General features: G+C 43.3%; 1 long non-coding RNA gene and 1 other non-coding gene across 2 annotated transcripts; both read left to right on the top strand.

Annotated features, from left to right (window-relative positions):
• The first annotated feature begins 16 nt into the window (after nucleotides 1-16).
• Nucleotides 17-4,500, top strand: LOC145517986 (uncharacterized). The gene is made up of 2 exons (XR_014062475.1): nucleotides 17-381; nucleotides 3,168-4,500. It is a non-coding gene; the product is annotated as an uncharacterized LOC145517986 (long non-coding RNA).
• Nucleotides 3,007-3,076, top strand: LOC145519335 (small nucleolar RNA SNORD123). The gene has a single exon (XR_014063740.1). It is a non-coding gene; the product is annotated as a small nucleolar RNA SNORD123 (small nucleolar RNA).
• Nucleotides 4,501-14,822: the final 10,322 nt, after the last annotated feature.

Below are 14,822 nucleotides of genomic sequence, written 5' to 3'. Positions count from 1 at the left end.
AGGCCCCGCCCTCCGCCGCCCCTCCTCCTGCCCCTCCTGGCCCCGGTGAAACCTGAGCGACCCACCCGGCGCCTGATCTCCCGGGCCCCTCCCCCGACACCGCCCCTTCCCGAGACTGGACCCCCTCCTCTGCTCCCGGGGCGCCCCCCTGGACTCCGCGGGGGCCCCCACTCCTGCCCGCCCAGGGCGAGCGCGCCCGAGCGTTGACTTTCAGGGAGCCCCCCTCCCGCGCCTCGCAACTTTCGGTCGCTCCCAGCCCGCTGTCCCGCGGCTCCGACGTGGCTGCTGGGGACTGGGGTGGGGGGCGGGTATAAAGGGCCGCAGGCGGCGCGGGCAGAGCCCCGGGACGTGGCGCGTCCACTCCAGCGACCTCAGCTCCAGGTACGTGCGCGCCCCCCACCCCCCGGCTAATCCGGCCGTGGGATGGGGAGTGGGGGTGGGCAGGGGCCGCGGGGGTCCTCTGGACTCCGAGTGTGTGGTTTTGATTCGACATCCTCTTGTGTGCTCAGCGCTGGAAACTCCGTAAAAGACCAAGGGAAGTTGCTGCGGGTTCTTGGAGGAGCGAGTTGGGGGAGGGGGGAGTGCGCCTCCCCGATTAGATCGGGTCAATTTCTGCAGTGTTGAATTAGAGAAGCGAACAAATCCGGCGAACCGAGGAGGCAGGTCAGGGGATCCCCGAGTGGCCAGGCTGCGTATTTAGAGAGGATAATGTCCCAGATGGACAGTCGTCTTGTCCAGTTATGGGGCTAAATGTTACTTGTTGCACTTCGGCCGGTTCTTTCGCCTTTTTGAGCGAGTACTCAGGCGAAAAAGATTAGTAGTTGAAAAGCAGAGTACCTTTCAAGACTGGAATTTGTTGGGAAAAAAAAAAAGTGTGTTGGTACTTGGTTGCAAAACTTTGGGAGGGAACGCTGAAGGGCTGCGCCTGACCTTGCTGGATGGGGGTGGGGGACAGTCTCTCTAGGCCCTTTTCTCTCCAACTCGGCTTCAGAGCGTGGCTTTCAAGGTTCCCTGGCGTGAGGAAATTCATGAACGCCCCACTGCGGCCCTTGTCCTGCAGTGACAATGGCCAGGTGGCCCCGTGTGCCCAGAACTGTGCCCCTGCGTTCATCTATAAAGACAAAGAACCCATCGCTGGCTGGAAGTGTCACGGCTCCCTCGGTAGCCACGTAGATCTAGGAGAATGACAATAGAAAAGCAAACTGACATTGATTTATCTTTATTTTCTAGAAATATTTTTTTGTTTACTAAAAGAATTAAATGAAAGTAATCCCGCGGGTTTCCGTGGAAGCCCAGCCAACCCTCAAATCTCCAGTCTCTCTGTAGGGCTGGTCATGGAACGGTTGGAGGTACTACTCAGGGCCTCACTCGGATTTCCTTAAAATGTCCGGAGGAAATATCAGTAGCTGGGCGGGCCTCTGAGATGCTTTCTTCCCCGGGTTATGCTGGGGGCACTCAGCCAGGTGCCTGGCAGCCGCTGGACTCCTGGGGCCTTCAGGAAAAGCTTAACAGGTCTCCTTCTGTGCTGGGCATGTGGGGCACCAGCTCCATTCCCGACATTCCGATTCTCTTGCCAACGTGGCAGGGAGACCTAGGAGTGCTTCCTGGGGAGGGCGGAGGCTGGCCAAGGTCTAGCCAGGCTGCTCTGCTCCTGGGAGGAGGGAGGGGGAAGGAGAACCCAGACTCACACCTGACACCATCCAAGGGTGGCTGTGTGGACCTTGGATCCTTTAGCTGCCTGGGCAAAGGGAGACAAACTAGAATCCAGCGTGTTTAACTATTCCTCGTCCTTTGCCCCTCAACAGTACAGTTAAAGGCATTAAAAAAAAAAAGTCTCAGCATATAGAGGGCTCAGCGGGGAGAAGGAAGTATCACCCAAAGAGGGCTGACAACATTTAACTGGATCAATTATGTAACTTTATGTGTCTGTGGAAGGAGTGAAAGTGTTAGTCACTCGGTCATTTCCAACTCTTTGAGACCCCATGGACTGTAGCCCACCAGGCTATCCATGGGATTCTCCAGGCAAGAATACTGAGGGGGGGTAACCATTCCCTTCTCCAGGGGATCTGCCTGATCTAGGGATTGATCCTGGGTCTCCTGCATTGCAGGCGGATTCTTTACCAACTGAGCAACTAAGGAAGCCAGTGGATATGTGTGTGTGTGTGTGTGTCAGGGGCCGGGGAAGGGGGGAGGTGTCAATTTGACAGGTACTTACAGACTACACCAATGTTCCCTGGTGGCTCAGATGGTAAAGCGTCTGTCTACAATGCGAGAGACCCAGGTTCGATCCCTGGGTGGGGAAGATCTCCTGGAGAAGGAAATGGCAACCCACTCCAGTACTCTTGCCTGGAAAATCCCATGGACGGAGGAGCCTGGTAGGCTACAGTCCATGGGGTTGCAAAGAGTCGGACACGACTGAGCGACTTCACTTCTGTACAGACTACACCAAAGCGTTGTTAAAATATGTATTTTTAGTGATAATGAATTATAAATAAATGAATAATAAAAATGAGGAATGGGAGAAACCAAATAATTTAGGATGCACCTTTAAAGCTACATGGAACTAAACTGAAGTCATGATTGACCTTGCAACCTGGAGAAAGTTCCTGAACTTTTCTGAGCTATAGTCTTGTCAGGAGCTTAAACAAACCTCCTGCACATACATCCTTTGTAAACATTAACAGAAAAAGAAACTGGTACAAGTGAAATATTCACCCGCGGCCCTGCACAGAGGTAGGCTCTCTGCAACAAAACTCATTTAAAAGAATCCACGGGTGTGTTCTTTTCCCAAATACAATTTCTGAGTTCTTTTTTTCTTTGATAAGTCTGAGCTGAAGCCCATGTGACATTAAGCTGCTTCTCATCACAGTCAAAATTAGACGGAATCATTTCAAAACAAAAGGGTTTAGTTATCTTCTTTTAAACATAAAATCAGAGCTCTCCCTACACTGTATTAGGTGAGCCATACAGATAATATAAAAGAATGAAAAAACCAACCAAACATTTGGTGAAAATGATGAATTCTGGGGCGCTGATTCATGTGATTTGAAAAACGCCATCCATTTCCTGATTCACCTGGGTGGTAATGTGAGGGGTCTCTTATATCTCTGAAACAAATAACTGATTTTGTCTTGTCTTTACCTCCCTCCCTTGTGTTTGAATTTCAGCCTCGTGGTTAAACTGCCGCCTCAGCTGAAAGGAGCCGGGAGAGGGTTGCAGAGAACATCACCCAGAGGAGACTGCCGTGCTGCTGTGGGTCATTAAGTGACCTTAGCAGGAAACCTTGCTGTCTGTGATCCTTGCAATGCAATGAGATTGTATCCATATCATGAAAAACCTCAGCATAGAAATTGTGGTTCTAGACGTTTCCATCATAACTGGATTTTCCTACTGATGAACCAGGAACACATTACCGTCACCAACCACAAGCGTTCTCTTTTTACCCCGTTTTCCTTCTTTTAGATCCGTTGAGAAATTGAAAAAACGACTAGATCATCTGATCAACCCCATCAGGTTTTTTTTTTTTTTTTTTTTCTTAAAATGGCCAAATATTGAGAAAAAGATAGGCAGTTTTGTACATCACTAAATTGCCTGGTGCTGTTTTTTGTTCACCAATTTTAAATATCTGGAAGACTCACAATTACAATTGCAAGTGACTGAATCACCGAGAAAGGAGTGCTCAGGGAGCCGTCAGCTCCTAATCACATCCCTTGAGCTTCACCAGAAACTCTTTAGCTTTTTTTTTCTTTTTTTTTTCTTTAACCCAAGAAACGCTCACTCCCCTTTTAGTGCAGCAGCCCACTCCCCTGGCAGAGGTAAGCAGACCAGCTTTATTCTAAAACGCAGCTCCAAAACTAGGACAGAATAGAAAGAATAGTTATGGCACATCTGAGAATGCTGCTGCTGCTGCTGCTAAGTCGCTTCAGTCATATCCGACTCTGTGCGACCCCATAGGCGGCAGCCCACCAGGCTCCCCCATCCCTGGGATGCTCCAGTCAAGAACACTGGAGTGGGTTGCCATTTCCTTCTCCAATGCCTGAAAGTGAAAAGTGAAAGTGAAGTCGCTCAGTCGTGTCTGACCCTTAGTGACCCCATGGCCTGCAGCCTACCAGGCTCCTCTGTCCATGGGATTTTCCAGGAAAGAGTACTGGAGTGGGGTGCCATTGCCATCTCCGATTTGAAGGAGGAGCCTGCCTAAATCCTACCCACCAAGAACCTTAGCAAGAACTCAAGGGTACAGCAACGTGAGTGCATATTCAATAAGAAATGCTCCCTTATTTTTTACTTAGGAAAATTAATCTTACATAATCTTAGCAATTAATCTCACTTTTAATAAGGGCCTATTAAAAAAGACGTGTTTTTACTTCAACTGTGTATCCAGAAGAACAAAGTATTCTAGAAATCTGAAAGTATTTTTCCTGGTGTTTATGGTTAAATGTCTAGATGTATGTATTTTTCTAGCATCCCAGTTTCCTTAAAATAAAGTCGGTGTGCTCAAAATACCTCAAGTCATCTTTTTATAAGTATCATATGGGGAAAGGGAAAAAAATGCAAGATTTCAAAAATTTGGGGACTACCTAAAGGAAATGCAAATTGTTTGCAGCATGGAGATAAAGCGCTCCTGAGTGTTATTTTCTGACATTAAACCTTATGTATATCTTGAGTATCTATACGCAAAGAATGACTATACTTTTTTACAAAAATTATGTTTGTACTTATTAATCATTGTCCTCTATATTCATCTGTCTTGGGAAATAGAGCTTTGAGAGGAAATAAGTATGTTTGGAAAAACATTTTTGAAGAGAGTACTCCTCCTGCATGTATTTAGAAACGCAAACTAGTCTTCGTTTATTCCAGCATTTACCAGGGAGATCAACTCGCAATGACCTTGAGTTCAGTGAAAAGCCTCTCTACTAAGTGAAATTAAACCAATAGGCAAAGTGTCTCCTGGAGCAACACAGCGAGAAGACGAGCTGTTAAGAGCCCCGTTGCACCGTTTGTCAAATCTCATTTCAGACCCTCCTTTCCATTCCCATGTTGTTGCCTTAATTCAGAATGTCAACTTCTCTCGCCCAAAATACCAACCCCTCCTCTTACCGGTCTCCCTGTCACGCCAGTCTACATCACTGTATCGCAGTGATCACCCGCAAACACCACCCCCACTCTCATCAGCCTTAATAACACAGGACCCCCCGAGTTATATTTAAATTGCAATCGTCCTGGCTTTGAAAAATTTTTTTCTTGCATCTAGGTTTGACCATGGAACTTAGCCATGATGAATAAGATGTAAGTCCATGAAATTCCAAGAAAGGCTTCCTAAAAGGGGCAACAACTAACTGGGCATGCCCTTTCTTGCCCTTCCCTCCCACTTCCAGATTCCTGCCTGGAACTTGATTATAATGGTTGAAGTTCCAGCTACCATCTTGGACTCACAATCTCAGCATCTAAGCCATGAGCTAAGGACAGTAAGGGCGTCCCTGGTGGCTCAGACGATAAAGAATCCATCAGCAATGCAGGAGACCAGAGTTTGACCCCTGGGTCAGGAAGATCCCCTGGAGACAGGAATGGCAACCCACTCCAGTATTCTTGCCTTGAGAATCCCATGGACAGAGGAGCCTGGCAGGATGTAGTCCATGGGGCCACAAAAAATCAAAAATGGCTGAAGCAACTTAGCATACAGCCGGCAAGGATAATAGTTCAGTTCAGTTCAGTCGCTCAGTCGTGTCCGACTCTGCAACCCCATGAATTGCAGCACGCCAGGCCTCTCTGTCCATCACCAACTCCCGGAGTCTACCCAAACCCATGTCCATCGAGTCGGTGATGCCATCCAGCCATCTCATCCTCTGTCGTCCCCTTCTCCTCCTGCCCCCAATCCTACCCAGCATTAGGGTCTTTTCCAATGAGTCAACTCTTCGCATGAGGTGGCCAAAGTATTGGAGTTTCAGCTTCAACATCAGTCCTTCCAATGAACACCCAGGGTTGATCTTCTTTAGGATGGATTGATTGGATCTCCTTGCAGTCCAAGGGACTCTGAAGAGTCTTCTCCAACACCACAGTTCAAAAGCATCAATTCTGCGGCGCTCAGCTTTCTTCACCGTCCAACTCTCACATCCATACATGACCACTGGAAAAATAGAGCTGTGGGGAAAAAATACCCGAGTCCCTCCTGATTTTATGGAGCCCCCTTATTAAGCCAGGATTTCTGCCTCCAGACTTCATAACATGAAAAAGAAGTGAATTTCCTGTTTTTGTCCATCATTGTCTCTGTTCTGGTTTTCGCAGAAGAATGTGATTCCTAACTGACAGAAGTGTGAGACTCTCCCAGAGTCAGCATCCCTGTGGGTTCATCTCTCAGCATCACCACCCACACAACCCTTCTCTCCCTCCCACTACTGCCTTCCTGCCTTCAGCGTCGTTTGTTGCCTGGCATTTGCTGGCACTGGGCTGCACTCTAAGAGTAGAATAGAGAGCAGCACAGCCAATGCTACCCTTTCAGGCATTACAGCCCTTACAGGAATTAAGGAAGGTAGGGGTCAATGACTGATTTCACAAGTATGTTGGCATAAGCCCTGGTGAGTGCTATGAAAGACAAGTTTAGGGGTGTCTGATTTAGTTTGGGGAGTCAGAACAGGCATTATTGAGGAGGTGGCCTTTGGGCTAACTTTGGAAGGAAGAATAGTGAGTAACAAAAAAATGGGGGAAGAGAGATTCCAGGAAAAAAGCTGAAATATTTAACTTTAAAAGTTGACACTTGTTAAAAGATCAAAGACAGTAATTGCCTAAGAAGAGCCACAGATACAATCTTCTGAAACAGTAGAGAGGAGAAAAGATGAAATAAAGACAGCTTGGTCAATCCAGTAGAGGACTGGAAATGGAAAGAAGATAAATGGAAAGAAAAAAATTGTGCAAGAGAAAAACTAGAAGAAATTAAGTAAATACATAAAATCTAATTATATCATGAAGCACATAGCAACAAGGGGAAAAAATACACACCAGGCAAACATCAGTCAGAATAAAGCTAGTTTACAAATACTAATATTAGAAACAGATTTTTATATTCAAATCTTTTTTGGTAAAAATATTCACCATCTAAAAAAAGTTCAGTTCATTAGGAAATAGAAATACATATACAACTAACAAAAGAGTTTCAAAATATAAAAAGTAAAAATCAGCATTGTAAGGAAAATTGACAAATCCCCAATCATTGATAGTGCACATCTCTCCCACTGATTGATGAATTCACAGGGGGAAAAATAGTATGAATTTAGATATTCTGAGAAAAGCAATTATCAAGGTTATTCTGATATGGTATGGATATATCAAACACTCATGCAAAAATTACGAAAATTAATCAAGTCTGGGGCCACAAAACAAGCCTCAATTAAATCTGAATAATTAGTACCATAATTGGGTTACAAATTAATAATTTAAAAAAGAATTTAGAAAACTTCACATTTGCTGGCTTTAAGCCCTATTTTGAATAACATGACAAATAAGGAATAATGGAAATCAGAGAAACTTATATGTTGTATAAAGATTCAACATATAAAATGTGATTTAGTTAAAGTTATATTTACAGGGAAATTTAGCCTTAAGTACTTATATTAAGAAGGAAGTAGTAAAATTTTTTTCTTCCAACTTTATTGAAATGCAATTGACCTGCAGCACTATATAAGTTTAAGATGTACAGGATAATGATTTGACTTGTATCATAAAAAGATTTTCCCAATAAGTTTAATGAACATCCATCATTTCATACAGATACAAAATTAAAGAAATAGAAAAGAGTACTTTTTTGTGATGAGAACTCTAAGAAAGATCAAAATTAACAAGCTAGATGTCTAACTCAAAAACTCAGAAAAAGAACAAAGCAAGGGAAATAATGTAATTAATGCCACATTTTAATGAAATATGCTATAAAGATACAGTGGAAAGAATGGGAAATACCAAAGCTGATTTTAAAAAAATCATAAAAGATTAACAAAACAGACAAACCTCTGAAAAGATATGTAACTCACTAGAGAAATTTGGCTTTAGAAAACTAAAGAAGTGAAAATCCAATAACACTTATGAGCATTAAAGAAACTCAATCAGTACACACTTGGACAAGAAGAGCAAAGAGGCCCACATGGTTTTCTAAGAGAACTCTACTGAATATTCAATGCACAGGTCACCCCATTCTGTGAAAGCTATCCTGGTGAACATGAAAACTGTACCCAAACCCCACAAAATTCAAGGATGTTTTATCATTAGAAAATATACAAATATAAATCACCTCAGCAACTAAATAAAAAAGAAAAACCATATGATCATTTTATTGCAGGGAAAAGCCAATTCTGACCCCCTGCTGGAACTATTTCTTTGACTTGCTTTCCATCGCTTTTGTTATTATAATCATACCTAAACAGCCTGCCTCAGAGAATCCTGCCCCTCTGCCTGACTCTTAAGCCAAAGTGCCTTTTTTCAGAATCCTGTCCACCTGTGGATGGCAGGAAAGAAGATAGTAGAGTGAGCTTGGATGGGATAACAATTTCAGTAACCACATAATATGCTTTGATAAAATTCAACATGTATTTTCATTTAAAAAAAAACACAAAACCTGTTAGCTATTAGATTAGTAATAAAAAGGAATTTACCTAACCTAATAGACTGTCTACAAAAAAAAAAATTAACAAAATGCTTGATGCTTCATTGTGAAAAGTTAGAACTATTTACTTGAAAGAGAAGATCAAGACAAGTGTGCACATACCAACACTTCTAGTCAACACAGAAACAATGGTTGAAAAGGGAGGCACAAACTTTAAATTGCAGAAACATCTGCAGATAAATAATTAGAATGAAAAGAAAGTTCTGCAAGATTGCTAGATAGAATCTCAACACACAAATCAATTGTGTTCCCATAAGCCAGCAGCAAATATGAGAAAATATAATTTAGAAAAGACAACAATAATCAAAAACATTGATTTGTTACCGAAGAATAATGTCAGCAAACAATATGTTGGTGTTTTTTTGCATCAAAGTAGTCAATTTTCCTTTGTGGAAACCTTATAAAATTAAATTTAAAGGTCCTAAAGAAGTCCTATGGAGAAGGAAACAGGAATCCACTCCAGTATTCTTGCTTGGAGAATCTCATGGACAGAAGAGCCTGGAGGGCTACACTCCATGGGGTCGCACAGAGTCCGACAAGACTGAAGTGACTTAGCACCCAAAGAAGTCCTAAATAAAGTAATTCTATATCACATTTATAAGTAGACTGATTCAGTATATAATATCTTGAACATGATATATTTGTTTTGAAATGTCCCTGCTCCCTGAATTTATCCTTAAATACAATGGAGGTCCAATGAGGCTGGCTGTATGAAACTTGGGTAGATCTTACAATGTATCTTGCAAGACAAGAGCAGACGTCTAGCAGTGGTTACGAAATTTCTGTAGAAAATGAACAAAACAGGTGGGCTTATAAACTACAGATCCTGTTCATAAAGTTGTAACAATTACGGCATTGATGCATTGTCACAGGGAGAGACAAAGAGAACAACGAACAGAGGGCCCATAAACAGACCCAACATACACCATCCATGACTGTGACCAAGGGGCTCAAGTGTGTTTAAGACAATTGACTACTTTGATGCAAAAAGCACTGAATCAGATACTTCCCTCAAGCCATTCAGGCCAATAACTTCAATGTAGATTAAAGCCAAACTGAGAAACAAAACATTAAAACCTTTCGGAAAACATCTATCTATCTATATGACCTCTGGGTAGAGAAGGCAGTTCTCAAAATAAGATACAAAGACCAGTCTTAAAGAAAAAAAAAAGTCAATACGGCAAACAACATTGAAGTTTGCAACTTCCGAATGACAAAATACAACTTAAAAGCAAGCCACAGCCTGGGAGGATTTTCACTTCCTACAAATGACAAAAGATGGTAGACAGAATATATATATTCTCTTAACTCCTAACCATCCAATGGAGAAAGAGGAAGCAAAGGAAAAATGTGCAAATGAAACAGGAAGCTCACTGACCAATAAACCTAGGAGTAGACTAATAATCTCCTTAATAATCATGGAAATTTATTTAAAGCAACATGGCACCGTGGAAAACGGATCAGATTGGCAATAATGAAGAAGTCTGCCAATACCAACTGTTATCACATATTGACAAGGGGAACTTTAGAGGTGTAAATTGGTGCAATCACTTCGGAAAGCATGTTGGCCACTTTTATAAAGCTGAAAATGTACATTCCGTACAGCCTAGTTGGCAAAGTTGCAGAGAACATGCCACATAGTGCCAGGTTACATAAAGTATTCAAACCCCAAATATCTGTATAATGTGTGGATACATACACAGTATGTATAATAGTAACAGAAATGCTAAACACTAAATTTATGATGAAATCCATGATGGTGGAAAGATAAACACAGGACACTGTGTTTATCTGTGATTCTGTTTTCTATTAAGAAAATAAGATACAAGGCAAATATCGAGAAAGGTTAAGATTGTATATAGCTGGTTGGGTGGGTGTTCATATCTTTTCCTGTATGCTCAGAAGATTTCATCATTCAATAAAGAAGGTTAACGGGAAGTAAGGAAGTGCAGAAAGTAGGCAAAGAGAGCTCATTAGAGCAGTTTTGTCCTGAAGAGGAACAAAAGGACTGGTAGCAGCTGGAGAAAGATGAGCACAGAGGGCTGTTTTTTTAAAGTGGGTCATTCGAAGCATGTTTATATATTGATTGAAATACCTTCATAGCCAGAGAGAAATTGCCTATGCAGTAGAGGAAACAAGATAATCCCAGGAATGCAGGTCTTGGAAAGATTAGAGACAATAGAATTTGTTTGGAGAGAGCTGGAGTTTGTCTCCGCGTTGTCATAGCAGAGAGGTGCAGGGAGAGAGCGGACACAGCAGGAGTGGAAGTTTTGTTGGTACAGATGCAGGCCTGTCCTTCTGATAACTTTTGTTTTCCTAATGAAGTATGATTGCAGGTTCAGGTTGCCGGGAGAAAGAGGGTATGAAGTTTAGAAAAGAGAAGCTGTGAAATCGACAACTTGGAAATCAGGAAGACAAACTTGCTGGGATCTCCATGCTGCCTTGAAAGACAACCAAAGCTGGTGGTCGTCATCCTAATGCGAACCCCATCCCCAGGCCAGTGGGATTTTCTCCTGCAAAGTTCAGCAGCTCAGGCAATGAGGCATGAGGAAGGCCGGCGATTGGATCCAACCAGGAAACAGTTTCCCCAAGCAAAAGGGAAAAGCAGGAAAACTGAAGATGTTTACAAGGAAGTGGCTTTAAGCATGGTCCTGCAATGGAAGCCAACTAAGGAGGATGTGCAGATAAAAGTCCCAGTGTCCATGGACTAGAGGACAAGATACAGTCAAGGAATCATTGCAAGGGGTCCCTTTGAAAGGGAAGCAGAAGAAGTTGTTGTGGGGGAAGAGTAGGATGAGGGCATGCATTGCATCAGGGTGTTTCAATGGCAATGGGGAGCCCAGGTGGAAAAATTAATGGTTGTTGAAGGTGGCAGTGGGGGAGGACAAATGGGTCATGGAACAGAAGGTAGCATCTTAGATGTTTGATCAGTGTAGATGTTGAAACCCCCAGAAGAGTCCTCAGTGAATGAGGCAGGGTGACACAGGTGTGTCGGCAGACAACAGCCATGAGGAAAGGGCACCATCTTCTTCATTTTACAGGGTTTGAAAATGTGGTTCAGTGAGAATGAACCTCTAAGAAGACACTCACAGACTAATAGCCAGAGGAACCCAGAATGGTTGGCCCCCAAACTCCATCCTTTTTCCATTAAACTTCTCAAGCAAGTTTCAACACAGTAAACCTGAATAACATATACAATGGAATGTGATGTTAATCTCGAGTATCTCTTCTAGAAAGAACTGGTCATCACCACCCTTAACCCGTGTGACTAATGAGAAATAACCGGGAAGTCTGCAAACAAGTACAAGCCCAGGCTGACCATCAACCCAGTGAATAAGTCTCCAGGGGCTGAGTCCAGACCTGTGATTTTTGAAAAATCTCCCCAGGTGAGTCTGAAACACAATCTGTACTGACTAGGGTTATTGTCAGTACAAAAGCTCACCTATCTCTAAAGCATGAGTGATTCTGATTGTCCCGAGGAAGAAATGATCCAGTAGAACCAAGGCTGGAGTGCCCCCATCAGGAGTGTTTTTCTATCCATCCCTAAGCTTCTAGAATTCTTGCACTGAGCAGCCTATATAGCAACTCCTTCCATCCTAAACTGTATCAAGAACATGTTTTTCTGTTTAAAATCTTACATAATCAGAGCAGATTCTTAATATTTGCTCATCTTGCCCAAAAGATTCATTAAAATATCAACTATAAAATATTTTGGCTCATCGACAATATCTCCTGCAAAATGTTTGTTGCCTGATTACTTTAGAGATTGCTTATATTATGGGAGCCTCTGTCTTATCTCTCTCTTTCAGTCTCTGTCTCTCTCTCTCCCACACACACGTATACATGCTTTTCTCTTCCACGAGGATCAGATTTTGCAGCTTTGTACTTGAGTGAAAGCAACTTCTTAGGGATATGAAATGAGACAGGATTCCCCACTGAGTAGCTCCAAGATCCCTCTGACCCTTGTTTACCCTCCCTCTGGCCTAACTTCACAGCTCAACCAGCACAGACATGATTCTTTAATCACACAAGCACAGGAGCTGCAATAATATTCATTTCACCTTTCCCTGTCCCTCAGGAGATGATATCATGCCTGCTCACCACAGGGAGACACGTCAGGCTCTAGGGTGGGTGAGGAAATGGCCTGCAGGTACCTTACTCCCGGAAAATGATACCACCCCTGCCAGCCTCCACCAAGCTCATGCTGCTCCCCTCTCTGAGTGGGCAGGATCGCCTTCTCTTCTGTTCCCCAGAGCCTCATGCATGGCACGTGATTCACCCATCCATGATGTCTGCACAGGTGAAGTCACAGACATCAGAGGCTCAAGAAGTCCCCAGCCAAGTGTATTATTAATGCAACGTGTCTTTCACGTATCAATAGCTGACATGTGTAGAGTGTTTCCCACTTACCAGGCTCTGGTCTAAAATGCTGTTTAGCTTCTAAGTCGCGTTCAACTCTTTTCTGCCCCGTGGACTATCGTCCGCCCGGCTCCTCTGTTCATGGGATTTCCCAGGCAAGAATACTGGAGTGGGCTGTGATTCCCTTCTCCAGGGGATCTTCCCAACCCAGGGATCAAACTTTTGTCTCCTGCATTGGCAAGCAGATTCTTAACCCCTGAGCCCCAAGGGAAGCACTCTGACCTGTTGAGCCCTCACAAAATCTCTTAATGTTAGAAACTATTATTATAACCACTTTATGGATGAGAACACTGAGCTGCAGAGAGGTGAAGTAATCTCCCCCCACATCAGACAAGAAGGAGGCAGAGATGGGGTTCAGACAGCTGTCCTCAGAGGCCGGCTCCCCTCCCCACCTCTACTAAGTACCAGACCAGAGGTTCTTGAGCTTTTCCTGTAAAGGCCCAGTAGTAAATATTTAGGCTTTGTGAGCCATGGAGTCTCTGTTGTAACTCTAGACAACAGATAAATGAATTGTGCTCCAGTAACACTTATTAAAAAGCAGAGACATCACTTTGCCAACAAAGGTCCATATAGTCAAAACTATGGTTTTTTCAGTAGTCATGTACTGATGTGAAAGAAGGCTGAGCACCAAAGAATTGATGCTTCTGAACTGTGGTGCTGGAGAAGACTCTTTAGAGTCCCTTGAACAGCAAGGGGATCAGACCAGGTAGTCCTAAAGAAAGTCAACCTTGAATATTCGTTGGAAGGACTGATGCTGAAGCTGAAGCTCCAATTCCTTCGGCCACCTAATGCGAAGAGTCAACTTGTTGGAAAAGACCGTGATGTTGGGAAATTTGAGGGCAAGAGGAGAAGGGGGAAATAGAATATGAGATGGTTGCATGGCATCACCAACTCAATGGACATTGAGTTTGAGCAAACTCCAGGAGGTAGTGAAGGACAAGGAAGCCTGGTGTGCTGCAGTCCTTCAGGTTGCAAAGAGTGAGACACAATTTAACAACTAAATAACAGCGCATCATTTACAAAAGCAGATGGAGACCCATCTTTGGCTCCTAGGTGGTTGATCCCAGTGGTGCTCAAATTTGAACACGCCTCAGAATCATTGGGAGAATTTGTTAAAAATCAAACTGGTGCTCAACACCCTTCCAAGTGTCTTATTCAGTAGGTCTTGGGTGAGGTCCAAGGCTGCATCTTTAATCTGTCTCCAGGTGATACTGATGCTGTGGGTCTGGGTACCACCCCTTGAGAATGATAGCCTACAGGAATCTTAGCATCACACAGCCTGCATCGTATCTTCTGTGGGTGAATCAGATTCGCTATAAGATCTTACCATTCTTATGAGTAAACTCCTGCCACCTCCTTCCCCTTGCAGTCTTTATTCTCAGAAAGTTTGTTTTCGGGAACATCATCTCTTCAAACCTGAACCAGATTTTATCTTCTTAGTATGCACAGTGCCCAGCATAGTGGCTTATGTTATAAGGAGTTCAAAACTATTTTCTCATAGAATGAGTCCAGTGCTGCGTTAGATTATTGCCAACAGTTTCTGAATGTGACAAAAATACTAAGGACTTGGATAAACTGTTCATGCTCAGCGCATAACATGACCTAGTGTAAGGAAATCATTTGTATGGTACAGGAGCTCATTTTGCCCACTTTGCAAATTTAAGGAAAACCTACATTTTAAGACAAGTCCTGAGTTTTGTCCAAGTCACAAAAGATGTAGCTTGCTCTGAGTTGTGATTCTCCATAAGAAGCCCTT

This window comes from Giraffa tippelskirchi, chromosome 8 (assembly GCF_054371585.1).
Source record: "Giraffa tippelskirchi isolate mGirTip1 chromosome 8, T2T-mGirTip1v1.2.pri, whole genome shotgun sequence".
Lineage (NCBI taxonomy): Eukaryota > Metazoa > Chordata > Mammalia > Artiodactyla > Giraffidae > Giraffa > Giraffa tippelskirchi.
The sequence above is the reverse complement of the archived record's forward strand: the minus strand, read 5'-3'. Positions and strand labels throughout refer to the sequence as shown.